The following is an 8,989-nucleotide window of genomic DNA, read 5'->3' on the forward strand; positions in this document are numbered from 1 at the left end:
ACAAGTTGAGGTAAGTTCTGCTAATAATTCGATCTTGATGTATTTTGCTTAAGTTATTCCAGAGTTATTATTTCGGCCTTATTGACAAATCCACGGAGTTTCCTTTTTAATTTAATTCCTGGTGAATGTACAATGAAAAAGATAATGAAATTCGATTGCGATGGATGTAACCTGTTCACTGCATTGTCTCTTTTGTGCAGCTTCTACGTAATAATCTTGAATCAATTTCGGTGTGTTGTAAGATATTCACTTTATGATTTTCACTTTTGGGAGACTTAGGTATATCCGATATGACTTTCAACACTTTCAGCGTGTCTATTATGGCAAAATGTGGATTTTCAAAGTTTGTTGGCGATTCTTGTGGCCATGGAACTTCATCGGCCGATACACAGTGTATCATTTTAGCAGAGTGCAAAAAAGACATAAAGCCACATCTCAGGGGTTTCAATGTGATTGATTCCTCCCTCAAGAGTGAGATGCAATTGATCTTCACCAGAGCAGGTATTGCACCTTATGCATTTCGCCAAATGTATTTGTATTTGATGTTAACATAAAAGTTACACTACCAGTTATTTATGTTAACTGATAACAAATGTGAGTGTTAGAGACAAGGCTTCCACATTTAATTCCTTAGCCATGTGCCAGGCATCCGGTTTATAGTTAGAGATCAGCAGCGCGAAAATGGCAAGAGGAGTATGAGAAGACGAGGCAGACTTCTCTCGGCCTATGCTATCCTCTTTCTTTCACTGGTTTTCGAGCTGCTTGCGACCTCTCAAACGCCTGGAACAGGGTAAATTCAAGATTGCATGTGGATTGCCCGGGAGAAAAGGTTGGGGGCCAGTGTTCGACGTCTGGCATGAGGATGTAAATCGCAGAATTTGGTATCAGGGCTCAGGGACAATATTCAAATCGCCTTCAAGGGAGCGTTTAAGGTAAAGACATCAAACGTATTGTCATACTGTGTTAGTGGTCTAGACCAATCAGGCATAAAATTGTTCTTAAAAGGGACGCCACTTCTAAATGAGACTTCCCCCCACACATACACACACCCACACACACCCGCACGCCTGTGATTTATATCCGCTTTCCTCAGCTCTTGGCTCCTCATGGAGGAGCCTGCCCTGCCCGCATGGCAGTTCTCCAACCGGAGACCCGTTATGTTGGTAGCCCTATCATCTTCCTGGTGTTATCATTAACAACCGTTCAAGACGAAGGTTGGTTTCGTCCTTTGTCGTCCAATTTCCTCTTCAACCGTTTTCTGTTCCTATCTCTATCTTACTCAGTTCTTTATTCCTTATCTGGTTAAAGAACCTCGCAAATCTTGACAGCAACAACGGCTTGTATGGAGTGCTATATTTTACTGCTTGCACGCACACATGTTATATTGGACTCTCTTCTATGGCACATGGGTTTAAATAACTCCATATTTAGGGGAAGGACGGGATTAAATATAGACTAGACGGAATACATTTTATAAATTATTATCAAAGTTTTTGTGATTGAAATTCTGATAATTTTGCGCCATTTTTTACCCCGGTGTCGACATATTTTCCACAGGTCTATTTGAGTTGACTGCAGAGCATGAGTACGTTACTATCTGCCCTCGACATCGGAAAAGCTACGGGATACGTTGGACATGCGGAAAGACTCGCTGTTCCATTCACAGAGAATTTAGTGGCTACACAGCACAACCACCTAAAGGAAATCGTGGAGTTAACTTGTTTCAGGCGAAAACCCTTTTTTCTGAAACCGGAAAAGTTATTCCTGTTGGCTTGCGTAAGTTCCTCTGTTTTGAAGTTGATTCATCAAGTGGGGTAAATTAATGTACAAGGGCGCTAATAGGGGCGCCAATTTGAACGGATGCACCTCTGAGACAGCAGAACATGCTGTTGGAATGACGACGCGTGATGGAATAAGTGCGTTTATATTAATTCCATTAGTATACGGCCGCTTATTGGAATTGATACTTTAAGTGAAATAGAGATGCGTATTGCAATAGAAACGAGTAACGGCATACAGAAGAGCGTTGGAATAGGGGTGCGTATTAAAACGATGACACTAAATAGAATTGAGTGCCAAAATCAATACTTTTTTTTTAAAATTAAACTTCTAGCAATATGCCCTATGTGTAGACAAAAAATTAGCAGCATGGCAGGAGTTGCCAAACAAGAAGAACAAATCGACAACCAACGAGTGTCTGACGGTGAGGTAGAAAAAGATGTATTCCGAGAAGAGAAAGAATCGGGACATGAAAAGAATGACCCGGAGAAGCCTTGTGTTTTCGCTGATGACACGTCTCCTCTCAAACAAGAAATAGATGAAAAGGCCTTGGCGAAAGGTTCCTGGTTAGAAGAGCCATTAAGTGAAGACCAACAAAGCACAGTAAGCCACTTTCTATACTTTATCTTCCCCGGCTGCATACTAAATTCAGATTTCAGATTTGTATCATTTTGCAATATTACATATTTTTACACCGTCTAAATTATATGATTATATAGCTAGACACGGTTGTTTTACTAGAAAATACACCACTTATGAAATTCTTACGAAACTACATCCAGGATCCGTACCCTCAGTAGTGAGGATATTGATAACGTCATTTCCGGCTTTTTCACCGTTGTTTGTTGCTTGTGCATGGAAAACAATTCAAGTTAAGCGCGTGGGGAGAGGTCCTAACCATCAGTAAGATACCGCCCATCAGTAAAATTGACCAATCATCGTGTGCGTACTATGTGACACGACATACTACATCTTCACTTGTTGGTTATTTGCAGATTATGTCCCTTGAGGAAACAGACATTAGTTTAACCCTGCAAAGCAGTGCTGCATTACATCGAGAAAGTTTGATGGCAGATGAATTGAGGTCACATGTCAAAAGCTACAGAAAAATGAAACTCAATGATTTCCTTGGGAGCTGTGGCCTATCGGCAATCAGTGAAGTAGATATGGATTTATCTTCCGCTTCAGAGCGTACCAGGAGACGATATATTGCTGAAACTCGTGAAGTTGTAGTGGCTGTTCTCAAAACGTTGTCGCCGAGTCATGCCGCGGACTTGTGGGACGCACTGAGAACCTCAGACAAGATGTGCGAAGTCTTTAACCTCCCCAAACTCGAATTTGATGAGAAGAAAGCTTCCAGCGGAAGTAATGAGAAGTATATCAAAGCTCTTGCGGAGACATACGACAATGCATCCAGCAGAAATATCAAAAGACAAGTACTTTCTATCATAGCAGACCTGACCACCTATGAAGAAATCCGTGAATTTCTGCCAGGTTTAACGAAATATATGTTCTGTGAAGCACGAAAGCACCGATTGACGTGTGGACGTGGAGTTCCTGTGGTACAAAAGGCTGGAGTACTCACTAGAGTTGACATCAATCAGTTGGATCATTTTGTTAACTTCATAACTAGTCCCTACATTGTACAGGACCTGCCATTTGGCGAACGGTTCTTGAAGTTATCTTCTGGAGAGGTAATTCACACCCCTAACGTCATTAGGATGTCAGTGAGAGAATTATCGACCAGTATTTGCAATATTGTCAAGAAGGTGAAGCGACTCCAATCAGCAAGAGTACTCTTCGCCGTGTCCTGTCTGCTTGCAGTGCATCAGTAAGAAAATCCCTCCAAGGGCTTGACTACTTTATTTCAGAAGGAGGCAAGGCCTTCGACGATTTGCTGAAGTTGGTGGACAAGCTAATCGATTTTGGGATCCCATCAAATGTTGCTCAGGATCTTCAAAGAGGGCTTAAGTCAGGAAAGAGCTACCTTAAAAGTGATTTTAAGGTAAGGACAGTGATGACGTGCTGAGGGGTTTGCATTCAGACCCTTCGTAAGGTGGGGGCCCCAAGCTCTTTCCTGTAAATAGCCTGAAAACACTTTCGCCGGCAATAAGGGAGCTTGGGGTCCGCTTTCATATGTCCGCGGAAACAGTGTCAGAATTAACTTGTAGTGAACGTTAAGGCGATCGTTATGTTGTAGAATGTTAGTTATCGCATACAAAACGCATGCTTGCTTCTGGTGCATTGTTAATACCAACTAAATGGTACACTTAGCATGGAACACTGTAATTTTGGGTTAACGTAACGCAAACGAAAAGAATACATCTGTTAATTTCTAACAGACGTAGCATATATGCTGCAGTACCAAGAGTTAGATCTTGTGAAGATAGCTAATCACGTATATACTCTGGAAAAAAAATAGCAGTTCTCAGAGCAAGGGTTGAACCAGTAGCCTTAAACTAACAGGTCCAGGCTCTGACGGCTTTTTTAAATAGCAATCTGTTGTTTCTCTGCAATCAGGTCAACGTCACCAGCTCGCGTGTTCCAGACCACTGCAGTAAATATGCCCTAAATGATCCCACAGATTCAAGTTTCCGAGGCAATTGCGACCACACCCATGATCTTCTCTGTGAGCGATGCGAAGAACTGAAAACTGTGCTATCTGGTATCCAGGCGGCAATTTTAAATAGTCCCTTTGAATAAGAAAACGAAAAAGACGATGCACTTCACGTGTTCCAAGAAGCCGTAACAGCTATCGAGAGCTGGAAAGCTCATCAACTGCGAGTTGTGAACCAGGATAAAGCACGTAGCGATGTAATCGACTGCCTGAGTGAAACAAAGGTCTTGCTCATCCAAGACTGGGCAATGAAATTTCTCCCTCGGCTGTACCGTGAGTCACAGGGCGAATGGTTTGGAAAAAGAGGCATTTCCTGGCATATTACAGTCGCTTTAAGAAAGAAAAGTGGTGAGATTGAGACACAACCATTCATCCACATAGTTAAACGTTGTGCCCAAGACAGTGCCTGCGTGACGACACTCATGGAACATGTTCTCACAACATTAAAGAGGGAGAACCCAGAAATAGAAAATGCATTTTTCCGTCAAGATAACGCTGGATGTTATCATGCTGCCAATACTGTTCTCGCTTGTAAGAACATCACCAAGCGAACTGGGATTTCCATTCGTCGCATGGACTTTTCTGACCCACAAGGAGGCAAAGGTCCATGTGACCGGTTTGCTGCCACAATGAAGAATCATGTGCGCTCTTACGTAAACGAAGGTCATGACGTAGTTACCACTGAGCAGTTCCAGGAGGCACTGCTCTCGCATGGAGGAATTTCTGGCGCTAGAATTGCTGTGCTGCCTGATCCAGTTTGCGACAAACTTAACGCTAAGTGGCCAGGCATCAGTAAAGTGAACAATTTTGAGTTCTCCTGTGAGGGGGTACAAGTGTGAAGGAAAACTACTCCCGTGGTCTAAATTCGAAGGTAAAAATCGTAACTTTTAATTTTATGGACTAGAGCGTGAGATTGGTATACATGAAAAGACACTAAACCTCAGGACAGCTCCCTACATGTACACAATGCAAGTTACCTTTTGTTCTATCATGGTGCTGGAAAAAATAATTCGTGCAATGATTGGAAAGTAACCGTAAATGGTGCATACAGGTTATATCGAACTAACATCCCACCGATAAGCCAATGGGATAAAGCCAATTTTGACGGCTCTTTTCTCTTCATTTAAGGTATTGATGGTTCTATCACAATTGTAACGGACGTGGGGTTTTCCGATGGTGGATTCCGTCCAGTGAAGCCACGAAAGGCAACTGAGAAATGTCAGTCATCCTGCAAGAGTGGAAAAAGCACTAGCCTCGCAGAGAAGCGAAGCGATAACGATGACGAAAACGAGAGATCAGGTGCTGAAGTTGAAAACGGAAGGGAAAAATTGTTTGCCTGCCCAAACGAAGGTTGTATTAAAACCTATCAACGCTTTGGTTCAATGGTTAACCACACGCTCTGCGGTCAATGTGTGTTTCAGGCTGAGAGAGAGTCCCTTATTGATTCAGCGAAGGTCCTGTACTGCAGAAAGCTCCTAGGTGAAAACAGTGCCCTCACGCCAACTACGGAAACAGCGGCGGCAAAGTCTTCGTTACCATCGCCACACAATGTACTGGATAAGGGCTGGGCGTTGAGATCAACCAAAACGTCCAAACCTTTCAGTGAGAAGCAGAGGCGTTTCCTCGAGGAAAAGTTCACAATCGTTGAGACGACGGGGAGAAAACTTTACCCCGTGACAGTAGCTCGACAAATGAGAATGGCCAGGGGCAGCGATGGGCAGCGGCAGTTTACCCCTGAAGAACTACTGACTGCCAACCAGATTCAAGGCTTTTTTTCCCGCCGCACAAAATCTAAGAATCAAACAGTGATTGAAGTTGAAGATGATTTCGTGGCAGCTGAAATTGAAGGTGCCATGGCAAGCGTGCGAAATGAAGTGATAAACCAAACGCAACCGATTCATCCAGTCACCTTTCACGGTTACAATCTTTGTGATCTTGTTGCTACAGGAAGGCTGTGTAAGCTTACAGTATCCGTTTTACGAGACATTTGTTGCCACTTTGAACCAGAGATGAGTTCAAAATCACAGCAACTGCCACGCCGAAAAGCACAATATGTGGAGATATTGGAGAAACATGTCCGAGCTCGTTCTTGTTTTGACACGCTACCTGCCAGCTGACCATTTTAATTGTGTCGCATTCCTTGTTTAGTTTATCGCCAACCGTCCGTACTTCCAGTAGGATTATGCTATGCGAGAGGTTGCAACGACGGTCTTCCGATTCCTGGTGTACTAACTTTAAGAATTCACATGATCATCCCTCTGAACGGGCTATGTGGTACATAGGTTTTTACTGTATAAACGTTTCTTTAATACAGTGTTTCATTGTCACAGTAAGGGTCGAGAAACTATATTTTCTTACAACACCCTTATCGCTAGAGTGCAGTTTTTAATTTTTGTGCAGCGCCCATGCAGGTTTCATCATGGCACAGCTTAAAACACTATCAAATAGACGGGGCTCCCAAGGGAAACAGCAATACACTAATAAAAGACGGACCATGTCATCTTTGGGGACCGTCATGTATTTTCTGAGAAAAAGTTGTTTTTGGCAAAAGTTATTTTTTGACCGAAAGTTCAGGAAAGCTTTTTCAGCATTTATTCCAAGATCCCAACAGCGGCAAGCTAGGGTCAGGAAATGTTAATTTTCTTTGGCTCGTTTTACTTCCCTCCTCCTGTCCATTGCGGAAAATTACACCACTCGACCCCCCTCCCCCCCCCCCTCTCCTATCCCCCAATGATAAAATGATGTTATCCTCTGGTTGTTCGTTTCAAGTGCTGGTTGATAATCAGTAGTGCCGGTGGGACAAGTCTTTTTACAACCTAAATGAACACCAAACTTCAATTGTGCTTCAGAACAATTATCGATGTGCACAAGATGAGTGAAAACTTGAGCTGACTCAAATAATGTAGATAGATTCATGAACTGCGTTCAATCAATACGCGACAAAGAAGTAAGTGTACCTAATTGAGAGTGTTTGTTTACTTTAGGTCGAGATTATTGACATCGTACGCATTGAATTAGAATTTAGACATTCAACTGTACATGACCTCGAGACATATTTCGCTGTTTTGCTACCTCAATACGGATATAGTTTCGCTGGCTTAAAGACAGCGCGTAACGGGCGTATTTGAGATATGGAGTTTTTACAGGAGCGCGGTTCGATCGTTCCCCTTCTAAATAAGATTTGTTTCAATGGTTTGTTTATTTACATTTGTGAAAGCAGAACCTCTTCGATAAATCACTCGAAGGATATTGCAAGTACAAATAAAGTAGTAAAGTCAGTAAATGACGGTTTCGAAGGGAAATATGCTAACATTTGGACACGATTATCATGTTAAACTTTACATATTTTCCTTTGCACAATGGTCACACTTGTTTAATTTTTTTCTCTCGTGCTGAAGAAGTTGCTCATTTTTTTATTTCTCCTGGTAAATCTGCTATGACAGTTTTACATCCAGGTTAAATAGTTCACTGTTAATCGACATAACATGGGAGATATCGGCCTTTCGATTTACAGTATATTTATGTGTCTCAAAAGTATCCTGGAAGTACACTACAACTTTTTACTCGAACATGACCAAAACTTTTTATTTCAAAGACGTATTTCACACAGATCGTGAGTAGGAAGATAGCTCTTAAAGGCGATGTTAATGCATTTTGGTTAAAGATTATGGTAAGCTGGAAGGGAGGATGATAAGAAGTCGTGTGATCCGCCATATTGGTTCCCCTTCGGAACCGACAGAAACCGGCCATGTTCAGAACTCCCAAAATAAAATGTACCAGAACTTTGAAACATCCATTTCGTAGTTAGGACCCCAAAGCAATACTACATGCAAAATTTCAGCCAAATCGGTGAGGTACCGTGGCCGCGACCTTTTAATATTACTGGAATCTTACAGAGTATGCCTCTTAATCGTTGTTCCGGACAAAACAGCAGACGGGAGCCTGGGAGTCAATGAACTTTCCTGCCCTTGCCATGACGTGCTTACTCGCCAGCGCCCTGGTAATTTATTTCTTCCTCCGCCGGCATCTTGTTTGGGCACATGGTCTAAAAACTGTTTCGATATTTACCAAAGGAAATGCTGAATTAAGTTAATGTAAGCGCAAATAATATATTTGCTTCCTTTCCCGTTGTTTCGAATCTTGCAGGTTCTTTAATATTTTCTTAAAGTCGAATTACATTACTTAGCTATCGTTACCTATAATGGTCTTTTTGTTCAGTGCACTAGGTGATTACTATGTTTTTTCGTGTTAAGAAACCCTTTTAATTTACATAGCCTTTGTTGTTTCAGCTGGAGTTGTTAATACTGATCAAAAAGTATTTCATCCATATGTTTCGAGTTTGCACGAACTCAGTTAGCCTATGTCTCTGTATATTATTGCTTTATTTTGTTTGAGCGCAATCATAGTCCATTTTTATAATGCCATCCCACAAATTATTCTTTTATTGTTATGATAATTAGCCTTACTAGCCTCGTTACCTTGTGCAAAATTCAACAGAATTTTTACTTTAAAGTGAGGTTAGTAACGACAATAATAATAATTCCAACATAGCTTAGAGAGGAGAAATCCTTCGTTCATCATGAAGGGGAACTC

Source organism: Montipora foliosa, chromosome 3, assembly GCF_036669935.1.
Source record: "Montipora foliosa isolate CH-2021 chromosome 3, ASM3666993v2, whole genome shotgun sequence".
NCBI lineage: Eukaryota > Metazoa > Cnidaria > Anthozoa > Scleractinia > Acroporidae > Montipora > Montipora foliosa.